The 12938-nt window shown below is 37.1% G+C and overlaps 1 long non-coding RNA gene and 1 pseudogene across 15 annotated transcripts in view; one reads left to right on the top strand and one right to left on the bottom strand.

Annotated features, from left to right (window-relative positions):
* LOC144288011 (uncharacterized) overlaps positions 1 to 12938 on the bottom strand; it is an 88565-nt gene that overhangs the window by 46570 nt on the left and 29057 nt on the right. For 13 of the 15 annotated variants that reach the window (XR_013355933.1, XR_013355946.1, XR_013355944.1 and 10 more), the window contains one exon: positions 1991 to 2195. The exons of the other annotated variants lie outside the window; for them this stretch is intronic. This is a non-coding gene — a long non-coding RNA (uncharacterized LOC144288011). The remainder of the gene's footprint in view (positions 1 to 1990; positions 2196 to 12938) is intronic. 15 annotated transcript variants of the gene reach the window in all.
* Positions 7686 to 8254, top strand: LOC144287610 (malignant T-cell-amplified sequence 1-like; annotated as a pseudogene).

The following is a 12938-nucleotide window of genomic DNA, read 5'->3' as shown; positions in this document are numbered from 1 at the left end:
CTTAGTGGAAGGATACACAGCACAGAGTAAAACCCTAACTTAGGGCTCCAATCAGGAAAAGGAATTGGACAGACCTTAGGTTGGACAAGAAAACACCACTGCCTAAACACACTGTTCTGAGCCTGAAATGGCAAGTAGAGGACTGAAATGGTTAACATGGCTTCCAAAATATTTGACTAATTCCCGGAGATAAGTTTTTATACCAGGAGAATCTATTTTGGCTGTGGTGTTTTCATTGATACTTGAAATTCATTATACTAATTGTCTAGAAATACATGAGTTACATATGTGAATAACTTATCTTTGCAGGAAAAATTTGTAAATTATTTCACATTCAGATTCAGAAGAGACCATAGGGATCAGCTGGGGCCATCTGGATTCTACATATGTGTGTCACCCCATTCTTTTTAATCAGGATAATCCTACATAAAGACACTATCGTCCTCGTTTGTCACACAAGGAGAATGAGGCTCAGAAGTTCTAAGAATTTTGGCCAAGTCTACACAGAAAATGTTGATTACGGGATTTGAATCAAGAGCCAACTCCAAAATATGTTCTTCACACTAGGTCACATTTCTAGTTCAACGTATTCCCACCCCTCCCAGGTTTCCAGTGCCCACCCAGTGCTTCTGGATCACCGCTTTTGCTCTCCTTTTTCTCCACCATCCCATAAACATGGGTATGAGTATGAAGACTCTAGCCCTTCTCTTGCAAATCTACCGGTAACAAATCATGGTTCCTGGACTTCTAGAATAAGCAGAAAATCAAAAGTTTGGAGATCCTCATAACCTGGCCTCAATGGATCTTTTGGGCTTGCTTTTTATACTGCGCCCCTGAATAGGACTAAGTATTTGCTGCCTTTCTGCTTTTGTTCATACCTTTCTATCCAAATAAAATGACCTTATTCACATCTAGTTACCACAGTTTTACAAAATTCACTTAAGGGGAAAGTGCAAAGCCCCCCACCCATGAAGTTCTGCTCCATCCCCCAGCAGAAGTCACTTCTCCAGTCTCTCCATGGCCATCCCATATTGACTCTTTCTTAAGACACTTACTGCCCAGCTGTCTTTATTCTCTCCCTATTAGATTACAAGCTCTTTGTGAGAGCTGAATGTGTCTCATTTACTTTAAATTATTTCTCAAAGTCGTTTTCCTTATAAATTTTTAGAAAACAGAACAGGAAAAAAAAAAGAAAACAGAACAGAGAACAAACCAACATGTCTTGATGCCTCCAGGAACCAGTTTTCTCATAGCCTTAGGGGAAACAATTTACAAAATATCTGAAAAGCCTGCAGATATCTTAGATCCAAGATTCCAAGGCATAAAAATGTAAGTGATCATGTACTACGTATTACTGAAATACAGAAAGCAACCAATTCCCTCACAAAGTTCAAACCCAAATAAATTATCAACTCTTCTGTGAAGCCCTGATGCCCTCAGGAACCTCCTCTCCAGTGTTCCCATCACTATTCATTGTATTTCTACTGCAGCCTTTCTACCATATTTTAATTATTTGTGAATACAGCTATCTTATCCCAGTCCCACAGTCTCCTTTACTCATATTTCCAGTCCTCAGTCTAATATGACATGCCACGACTTCTCTATTTTTAAATAAATATTTACCAACAGAATGAACCAAATGAATGAAAGAAGGAGCCACCCAGGAACTTAACAAATTTGCTGAACCAGAACATACTCAGGCATCAGGTTCAGTAATCCAGGCTAGAACTTTCTGCTCCTTAGTTATAAGATGTTGGTGGAATTCTTACCTTCTTTTTCAAGATATTTTTCCTTGTTGCAAACTATACATAATATTTATCACTTAAACCATTTGTAATCTACAATTCAGCGACATTAAATACATTTACGAAGTTACACTACCAATCACTACTATAATTTTTCATCATCGTCCTCACCAAAAAAAATTTAAGGTACCCATTAAAAACTAACTCCCTTCACCCCCACCTTCCAGCCCCTGATGCCTATTTACCTTGTGTCTCCTTGAATTTGCCTATAACAGCTTTCTAGAATAGAGATGGAGACACCTGGTATTTGTCCTTCTGTGTCTCACTTCTTTCACGGGGTTGATGTCTTCAGTGCTCACCCATGTTGCAGCATGAGTCAGAGTGTCATTCGTTTTTTAAGGCTAATATTCTACTGTGCGAACTCTTCTTGCTGGATTAGATATCCTTTACCTATTGCAGCAAGGAAAAATCAGTTGTCTGTGTTTAAAAATACTTAAGTACTTTTATTAAACCACATCAAAAACAATATGTGAAAGTGTAAAGAAGCTTGTTTCCATCTGGGTAAATCTCTCATTTTCACCAAGGGTGATAAAAATGAAATGATAAAAGTAGAAAAAGCTGGTAGTGACTGCATAGAAAACAAGACTGTTTGAACAAATGTCCACGCAACAATGTGATATGCAACAAGTTGGTTTTTCTTGGTGTGGGTTGGGGATGTTTTACTTGAAATTTGTTTTTAATCCTTTTACTAAAAATGGCTGCTCTGTTTATTGCACTCAATAAAAGATGTTTTAGCCTGAAAACAGAACTATTTTACCATAATACTCAGTTTCTTTTCATAAACTGAGAAAATAAAGAGATGTCAGAGATGCCTAAAATTCTACAGCTTGGTTTACTTTCTATCAAAATGGTAAAAGGTTAACATGAATATTCAGTCAGTCTGTCATTAGTATCTGAATAAACTATACAGGCACACCTCATTTTATTGTGCTTCACAGATATTGTGGGTTTTACAAATTGAAGGTGTGTGGCAACCCTGCACCAAGCAAGTCTCTTGGCACCGTTTTTCCAACAGCATTTGCTCATTCATTTCTCGGTGATACATTTTGGTAATACTCACAATATTTCACACTTTTCATTATTATTAGGTCTGTTATCAGTGACCTTTGATGTTACTATTGTAATTGTTTTGGGGCGCCACAAACCACATCCATTTAAGATGGCAAACTTAAAGGATAGATGTTACATGTGGTCTGACTGCTTCACCAACTGGCCATTCTCCCCATCTCCCTATTCCCTGAGATTCAGTAAGACTAAAATTTGGCCAACTAATAATCCTACAATGGCCTCTAAGTGTTCAAGTGAAAGGAAGAGTTGCGTATCTCTTACTTCAAAGCAAAAGCTAGAAAGGACTCATGAGGAAGGTATGTCAAAAGCCAAGACAAGCCAAAAGCTAGGTCTCTTGTGCCAAATAGCTAAATTGTTTCTTCTGCATTTGTGAATGTAAAAGAAAAGTTCTCAAAGAAAATTAAAACCAGCAGACGCATGAATGGTAAAGCCAAACAGTCTTATTGCTGATATGAAGAAAGTTTGAGTGGTCTGGATAGAGAATCAAGCCAACCACAACATTCCCTTAAGCCAAAGCCTAATCTAGAGCAAGACCCTAACTCTCCAATTCTCCAAAGGCTGAAAAAGGTGAGGAAGCTGCAGAATTGGTTTAAAGCTGGCAGAGGTTGGTCTCCACAACATAAAAATATGAGGTGAAGCAGCAAGTGCTGATGTAGAAGCTACAGCAAGTTATCCAGAAGAACTGGCTAAGATAATTAATGAAGGTGGCTACACTAAACAACATATTTTCAACGTAGACAAAATAGCCATCAATTGGAAGAAGATGCCACCGAGGGCTTTCATAAGAGAAAGAGAGAAGTCAATGCCTGGTTTCAAAGTTTCAAAGACAGAGTGACTCTTGTTAGGGGCTAATGAAGTTGGTGACTTGAAGTTAAAGCCAATGCTCCTTTAGCATTCTGAAAATCCTAGGACCCTCATGAATTAAGCTAAGTCTATTCTGCCTACAATCTATAAATGGAAGAACAAAGCCTGGATGACAACATCTCAGCTTACAACATGGTTTACTAAATATTCTAACCTCTCTGTTAAGACCTACTGCTCAGAAAAACAGACTCATTTCAAGATATGACTGCTCACTAACAATGCACATGAACACCCAAGAGCTCTGATGAAGAATGTACAGCCAAGATTAATTTTATTTTCATTCCTGCTAACACATCCATTCATCAGCCCATGGATCAAGGCATAATTCTGACTTTCACAGTTTATTATTTAAGAAAAACACTTTGTGGAGATAACCAAGATCAGAGTAGAAATAAACAAAATATAAACCAAAAAAAAAAAAAAAAAAAAACAATAGAACTGACCAATGAAACCAGGGGCTGGTTGTTTGAAAAGATCAACAAAATCAATAAACCTTTAACCAGACTCATGAAAAAAAAAAAAAAAAGGAAAACAAAGGAAAGAGGACTCAAATAAACAGAATCAGAAATAAAACGGGAGAAACAGGGATGCCTGGGTGGCTCAGTGGTTTAGCGCCTGCCTTCAGCCCAGGGTGTGATCCTGGAGACCCGGGGTCGAGTCCTGCGTCGGGCTCCCTGGGTGGAGCCTGCTTCTCCTTCTGCCTGTGTCTCTGCCTCTCTCTGTCTCTCTCATGAATAAATAAAATCTTTAAATAAAAAAGGGGGAGAGAAATAACAACCAACAACACAGAAATACAAAAGACTATAAGAGGTTAGTAGGAAAAATTACATGCCAACAAACTGGATAACCTAGAAGAAATGGATAAATTACTAGAAACATATAACATCCCAAAACTGTTATTTATATTTATATTCCCCAAATGAATGAGAACAATATAAATAATAGTGAAAGGGAAAATAAGGGAAGGGAGAAGAAATGTGTGGGAAATATCAGAAACGGAGACAGAACGTAAAGACTGCTAACTCTGGGAAACGAACTAGGGGTGGTAGAAGGGGAGGAGGGCGGGGGGTGGGAGTGAATGGGTGACGGGCACTGGGTGTTATTCTGTATGTTAGTAAATTGAACACCAATAAAAAAAAATAAAAAATAAAAAAAAAAGAAACCTTTAGATAAACCCAAAAAAAAAAAAAAAAAAAAAAAAAAAAAAAACATCCCAAAACTGAATTCAGAAAAAAATAGAAAATTTGAAAGGACTGATTACCAGCACTGAAATTCAATCAGTAAAAAAAAAAAAAAAAAAAAAAAAAAAAAAAAAAAAATCCCAGTAAACAAAAGTCGGGCCAGACGGTTTCACAGGTGAATTCTATCAAGCATTTAAAGAAAGTTGGTAACTATTCTTCTCAAACTATTCCAAAAACTAGAAGAGGAAGAAAAGCTTTCAAATTCATTCATTACCCTGATACCAAAACCAAATAAAGACATAACAAAAGGAGAGAATAATAGGCCAGTATTTCTGATGAACCAAATGCAAAAGTCCTCAACAAAATATTAGCAAACCGAATCCATTGATACATTTAAAAAATCATTCCCTATGATCAACTGGGATTTATCCCTGGGATATAAGGGTAGTTCAATATTTGCAAGTCAATCAATGTGATACATCATCAACAAGATGGGGTAAAAACCTTATGATCATTTTAACAGATGTAGAAAACACATTTGACAAAGTAAAACATCCATTCATGATAAAAAACCCAAAGTAGTTTCAGAGGGAACATATTTAACATAATAAAGTCCATATATGAAAATCCCAAAGCTTACATCACATTCAATGGGGAAAAACTGAAAGTGTATCCCCTAAGGTCAAGAACAGACAGGGATATCCACTCCCACCACTATTATTTAACATAGTTTGTTATTTAACTATATTTAACATTTATTGGGAGTCCTAGCCATAGCAATCAGACAACAAAAAGAAATAAAAGGCATCCAAATTGGTAAGAAAGAAATAAAACTATTTACAAGTGACATGATATTCTATCTATATAGAAAACCATAAAGACCCCACCAAAAAACTACTAGAACTAATAAATGAATTTAGTAAACCTGCATAATACAAATCAATGTATAGAAATCTATTGCATTTAAATACACTAATAATGAAGCAGCAGAAAAGAAATTAAGAAAACAATCACATTTATAATTACACCAAAAATAAGATACCTAGGAATATAAACTTAACCAAGGAGTTAAAAGATTTGTACTCTGAAGACTATAAAACTATATATCCATCTGTATGGATTAGAAGAGCAAATACTGCTAAAATGTCCATAACTACCCAAAGCAATCTACAGCTTTAATGCAATCCCTACCAAAATACGACATTTTTTCACAGAACTAGAACAAACAATTCCAAAATTTATATGGAACCACAGAAAACTTCAAATAGCCAAAACCATCTTGAAAAAGGAAAACAAATCTAGTGGTATCACAATTCCAGATTTCAAGTTATACTACAAAGCTATAGTAATCAACTGTATGGTACTGAACAAAAGGCACACAGCTTAACAGAATAGAAAACCCACAAATAAACCTATGTTTATATGGTCAATCTTTGACCAGGGAGAAAAGAAAACGCAACCGGAGAAAGCCTCTTCAACAAACAGTGCTGGGAGAACTAAACAGCTACATGCAAAGGAATGAAACTGGACCCCAAAGATAAATTCAAAATGTTTCAAGGACCTAAATGTGAGACCTGAAACTATAAAAAACCTAGAGGAGAGCACAGGCAGTAATTTCTTCAATATCAGCTACAACAACACCTTTCTAGATGTATCTTTTTGTGAGGCAAGGGAAATAAAAGCAAAAATAAGTCATTGGGATTCTATCAAAATAAAAAGTTTATGCACAGCAAAGAAAACAATCAAGAAAACTAAAAGACAACCTACTTAATGGGAAATAAAATTTGTAAATGACATCTTTGGTAAAGGGTTAGTATCCAAAATATATAAAGAACTGATACAACTCAACACCCCAAAACAAGTAATCCAATTACAAAATGGGCCAAAGACATGAACAGATATTCCTTCAAAGAAGAAACACAGATGGCCAACAACACATGAAAAGATGCTCAACATCACTGATTATCAGGGAAATGCAAATCAAACTACATAAAGATAACACTTCACACATTTTAGAATGGCTAAAATAAAAAACACGAGAAATAACAAGTGTTGCAGAAGATGTGGACAAATGGGTACTTTCATGCACTGTTGGTGGGAATGCAAACTGGTACAGCCACTCTGGAAAACAGTATGGAGCTTCCCCAAAAAGTTAAAAATAGAACTATCCTATGATCCAATAATTGTACTACTGGGTATTTACCCACCCAAAATATAAAAACACTAATTCAAAAGGATACATGCACCCCTATTTATTACAGCATTATTTATAATGGCCAAACTATGGAAGCAGCCAAGTGTCCCTCAACTGATGAACAGATAAAGATGATATGGTATATATACATAATGGAATATTATTCGACCAAAAATAGAATGAGATTGTGCCAGGTGCAACATGAATGAAGCCAGAGAGTACAATCCCAAGCAAAATAAGTCAGAGAAAGACAAAGATCAAATGATTTCACTTATATGTGGAACTTAAGAAACAAACAACCAAAACAAAAGAGAGAGACAAACCAAGAAACGGACTCCGAACTACAGAGAACACACTGATGGTTACCAGAGAGGAGGGGGGGGGATGGGTGATGATGGTGAATTAGGTGATATGAATTAAGGTACACCTGTCATGAGGAGCACTGAGTAAGGTAGAGAATTGCTGAACCACTATATTGTATACCTGAAATGAATATAACGTTGTATGTTAACTATACTAGAGTTAAAATTTCAAAAATTCCCTTCCCTATCGTCGCCCTCTTCACCTTGGATCATGTTCAAGAAATCTGATGAAAAAGAAAATGTGTCCCACAGCATCCAGTTGAAAACCTCAGTTATAAAGGGTATTAAGAATCAATTGATAGAACAATTTCCAGGGATTCAACCGTGGCTTAATCAAATCATGCCTAAGAAAGATCCTGTCAAAATAGTGTGATGCTGTGAACATAGAGAAATCCTTACAGTAAATGGAGAATTACTATTTTTTAGAGAAAGAGATGGGCCTTTTTATTCAACCCTAAGGTTACTTCACAAATATCCTTTTATCCTGCCACACCAGCAAGTTGATAAAGGAGCCATCAATTTGTACTCAGTGGAGCAACTACCATGTGTCCAGGCTTAACGTCTCCTAGAGCTAAACTTCACCCTGTTGTAGTAGGGTCAATTGTTGCAATCATGGCAGAAGGAAAACAGCATGCTCTGTGTATTGGAGTCATGAAGATGTCTGCAGAAGATACTGAGAAAGTCAAAAGAGGAATTGGCATTGAAAACATCCATTATTTAAATGATGGGCTGTGGCCTATGAAGACATCAGCAAGCCTCGGAAGGAATGCTCTGGGCTAAATATGGATATCGTGCTGTATCTGTGTCTGTGTGTGACGGCATGAAGACAATATCTCTGTGGTTATGCTGAATAAATTCAACAGATGCTAAAATTCAAAAATAAATAAAATTTCCAAAATTAATCTAAAAATCTATATACTTCATAAGGCGATCGCTGCCATAAATAGTGATTCCTCCGATGGACCTGGGCAAAGTAAACTGAAAATGCTAGATGTCATTAAGAACATTTGGGATTCTGGGGAAGAGGTCAAAATAACAACATTAACAAGAGTTTGGAGGAAGTGATACCAGCCTTCATAGGTGTCTTGAAAGGGGTTCAAGACTTCAGTGGATCAAGTAACTGCCGACGTGGTGGCAAGAGCAAGAGATGAGTGTTAGAAATGGAGCCTGAAGATGGGGCTGCATTGAGGCAACCTCGTGATGAAAAGAACAAAAGAAAGTTGCTTCTTATGGATGAGCAAAAAAAACGGTTTCTTAAATGGAACCTACTGCTAGTGCAGATGCCGTGAATATTGTTGAAAAGACAACAAAGGCTTTAGCATATTACATAAACTGAGTTGATAAAGTTGTAGCAGGGTTTGAGAGGACTGATGCCAACTCTGGAAGAAATCCTAGAATCAAACAGCATTACCTGCTATAGAGGAATCATTTACGAAAGGAAGAGTCCATGGATGCAGTTAACTTCTTTGTCTTATTTTGAGAAATTGCCACAGTCATCCCCACCTCCGGCGACCACCACCCTGATCAGCTATCAGTTTCAATACCCTCCTGCCAGCAAAAAGATTATGACTCACTGGAGGTTCAGGTGATGGTTAGCACGTTTTTAGCAATAAAGTATTTTTAATTAAGGTATGTGCATTGTGTTTTAAACATAATCCTATCACACATTTAATAGACTACAGTATAGTGTGTGTATATGTATTTTATGTGCACTGGGAAGCCAAAAAATTCACTTGACTCACTTTATTGCGATACTCACTTTATCACAGCGGTCTGGCACTGAACCTACCGTATCCGCAAGATATGCCTATATTTTTAAGTACAGCACATCACACATGAACATTTCAGAGTTAAACAAATTATAGTGGATTATATATTAGATCACTAGAAATATTGTGTCTCCAGTTCCACCACTTCAGAATTTCTTCTTTTGCTTCCACATGGATTTTATTTTCATTTCTGGGCTTCAGAGATTTAGAAATTGCTCAAACTATATCGGAGAATATCCAGGCTGTGCTGGAGTCCAGTCCCAGAGCCAACATTCCCTGGGCTTGTGACCACACTGAGGCGCTAGTCCCAGATTCACGATGTGTCCTGTGAAAGCCTACATCACAGGGTTGCTGTGATGAATAAATAAGACAGCATGCATGGAGCACTTAATGCAGAGCCAGGCCGACTGAAGCCACTGGTTTCTGCAAAAATCGTTCTTTAGATACACCATCCCAAAGCAGCAAAGTAGGCAAGCCTTTTTCCCTGTTATCTTGTCCTTAGGGATAAACAATGTTTCTTCTTCTTTTTTTTTTTTAATAGAATTTATTTATTCACGAGAGACCCAGAGAGAGGCAGAGACACAGGCAGAGGGAGAAGCAGGCTCCTCATGGGGAGACTGATATGGGACTTGATCCCAGGACCCCAGGATCACGCCCTGAGCCGAAGGCAGACACTCAACCACTAAGCCACCCAGCTGCCCCTGTTTATGTTTCTAAATGTAAGAATAAAATAAGTTTAAGGCAAGCATCATCCCCACAAATAGTCCATTACATATGTGCAAGTGTTAAGACTGACATAAACAAAATAATTGTTAATTCTCTAATCTGCAAGGACTTTCGTAACTCGTATAGGTCACCAGACACAAGACAGTGACCCTCACGACAGAGAAAATAGAGAGTAGGAATTCTTTATTACAGCTTTTTTTTTTTTAATGTATTTGGTATATTTCCAGTAAACAGTAATCAGGGTCAAATACCTTCAACTGTGAAGAAACTATGGCTCTGGGCAAGTGCCACTTTGAATGATAGTCAACTACATATACAGTATGCAAGGATTAAATAAAGTATTAATTATGTTTTTTTTAACCCAGTGGAGATATTATCAGGAAAAATTATGGCTGTAGCTGAAGTATGCAGTAGTATTATTTTAGAGAGCATACATATCCATTATGGTTGCTGAGAGTATCAAAGTAAATGACTCCAGTAAACCTAGTAATTACAGACTGGTTGTTAATAAAATTAGCTATTCTGGCCCACAATTTTAACTGTCTGCTCTCAGAACTGTATAGATACCCAAACAATAAAAACTCAGATGTTTGTACTGCATATTTCACCTCTTATATAATGTACATTTATCAGTACGAGGTTATGTAATGGAATGTTCTTACTTCATAGGAAAAACAGACTCATAAAAATAAATTGCAGACATTTTACAGTAGAAATGGTACTTTTCCACACAAAGCAAAAAAGTGGTTAATGTACAATAGAAAGTGCATTGCATGTAATGAAATGCATTTTTTTGTCTAGCAAATATATTTATTGTGTGTTGAAAATTGTAATATCTTCCCCTGCACAAAGAAATTTCTATTATAAAGCCCATTTGCTATTGTAGGGAGTGAAACCCTTTTCCTTGTTTACTAAAGTCGTCTATCTTAATATCAGCCCACAACACTGTCAAGTTCACTTAAGAAGAGCTATGTGTAGATAAGAATAAGGCTGAATCAGAAACCAGAATATTCCATTTCATCTGCTTTTCATATCTAAGCAAGTGCTGTGTAATCCACTACATCTGGTAGCAATCTCTTTTTTGGAAAGCTTTCTTCTTTTCAGAAGAAAAAGCTAAAAATTGGTCAATTTGAAGCTCTCATCAATAAATAAATCTTTTGCCTTTGAATATGTTTATGCATAAGTGAGGATTTGTTTCTCAAGCACTTTTTGAGCTATAATGTGACGTATAGGCTGGAAAATCAAACACTGTCTTCAGGTATGAAAACCACTGTGAGCCGTTTATTAACTAGACATTGATTGTTACATCAAATCAACATATCATGCATCATTTTTATGACTTACATTCACAGTAAATCAAGTTTCACATAGGAAGTGCTATAAGGCCTTAAGATATCTGTCACTTTCTTAGCTGAGCAGTGACTAAGGTTCTGCACCTCATTATCTGTTCTTTGAGCAGAGAAAGGTAACTGGTTCAAAGCATGCCAAAGGAAGGGCTCTGTGGTGCTGGGCCTGGTAACTGTAGGTAGCAAAGGCAAGACAGTGAAATCTAGACTCTGCCGGTCTAGGGCCATGTATTTTGCATTGCTGCTTACTACTAGGGGCTGGTAAATGAAGCTTCCAGACTTTTGGTCACAACAGGTCGTAGAGACAGTATAGGGAGGTATTCAAGAGCATTTTCCTGGAATTATCCCAAGTCAGTGAGCATACCCCTTAATCTCGGAAATGGGGACAGTAGCAATACCTATCTCATTGAGTCTGTAATTCTCTCCATTGACTAAGTCTTACTAGGTCATCTAAGATTATAAAATTCTAAGCAAGTTTCCAATCTCACAGCCTCACACAGGCCCCTGCCAGCTTAAGAGTATTTCCTCTCAGAGGTTACCACTAACATATCAAAGAGAGCCAGCTTCCTGAGTCCTCCCTAGGAAAACAAATATTTTAATACATTACAACATGAAATCTCCCATGGTCCCAAGAGCCCAGTGCATTGTGGAGAACTAGAACTCAGGCTTCCAGAGAACGCCAGATTTCTGTGACTTCACTGGGAGGCTTGAGGGACTCGTGAAATGGATGAATAACCAGTCAAGTTCCTAACCCAAACCAGGCCTCCTGGAAGACAGTCTTGGCAAAGACAAACCTGATGTGTGTTCTCAAATATAAAATATTTCAGAGGAAACAGAATACCCCACTCTTGAGACAGAGAAAGGGCTAGATATCTTACCCCTAGTCTTCTATCTCCAATAAGGATGTGACATCTTAGTGAGAAAATCAAAGAGATAAAATCTATCTGGCACTACTCTGTTTCATTTTACAGGAGGGCAACAACATAGATGTATTGCCCTTTTTCCCTAGCATCCAGGTTTAACAAAGTACATAGGGGTAGAAGCAGTGACAAACTGCTCATAACTGCCATCTCCAATTTCTCAAATCTGAAAGTGTCGACTGGGGTATAGGAGCTCCCAACTCCTATTTTGTCCTTATAACCCTTCTGATTCCTATTTCATTATTTCCTTCTTCTCCCACTGGGCTTTGCCCTATGAGTACTCATCTCACTGTCTTATTAATTGACCAGATCAGGTACAGTGGCATTTTTTTAATGAAAAAAAAAAAAACACCCACTCCATGCATATATACATGCACTGATGCACATGTGTACAAAAATGTATATATTCACAAACATTTGTGTACACACACAATGTAAAGGTATACACGCACATGTAGCCATATTTACACACATTCACTTCATTGACACTCAAACACCTCTGCTTTTGGAAATCATTCCTTCCCCTCACATTCTTCCCTCACATTTTTTTTAATCTGTTATTTACTCTTCTAATGAGAATGATTAACTTATGACAAATAAGAAAAGGTACCACTCAACCCTATAGGTAATAAACATATGGAACTTACTTTGAAAAGATAATACTGGCAAGAAATGTAGGTGGATTTGAAAATATTCCAAACAA

The sequence above is a fragment of the Canis aureus genome, chromosome 17, assembly GCF_053574225.1.
Source record: "Canis aureus isolate CA01 chromosome 17, VMU_Caureus_v.1.0, whole genome shotgun sequence".
Lineage (NCBI taxonomy): Eukaryota > Metazoa > Chordata > Mammalia > Carnivora > Canidae > Canis > Canis aureus.
This window is presented reverse-complemented; position numbering and strand designations above follow the sequence as displayed.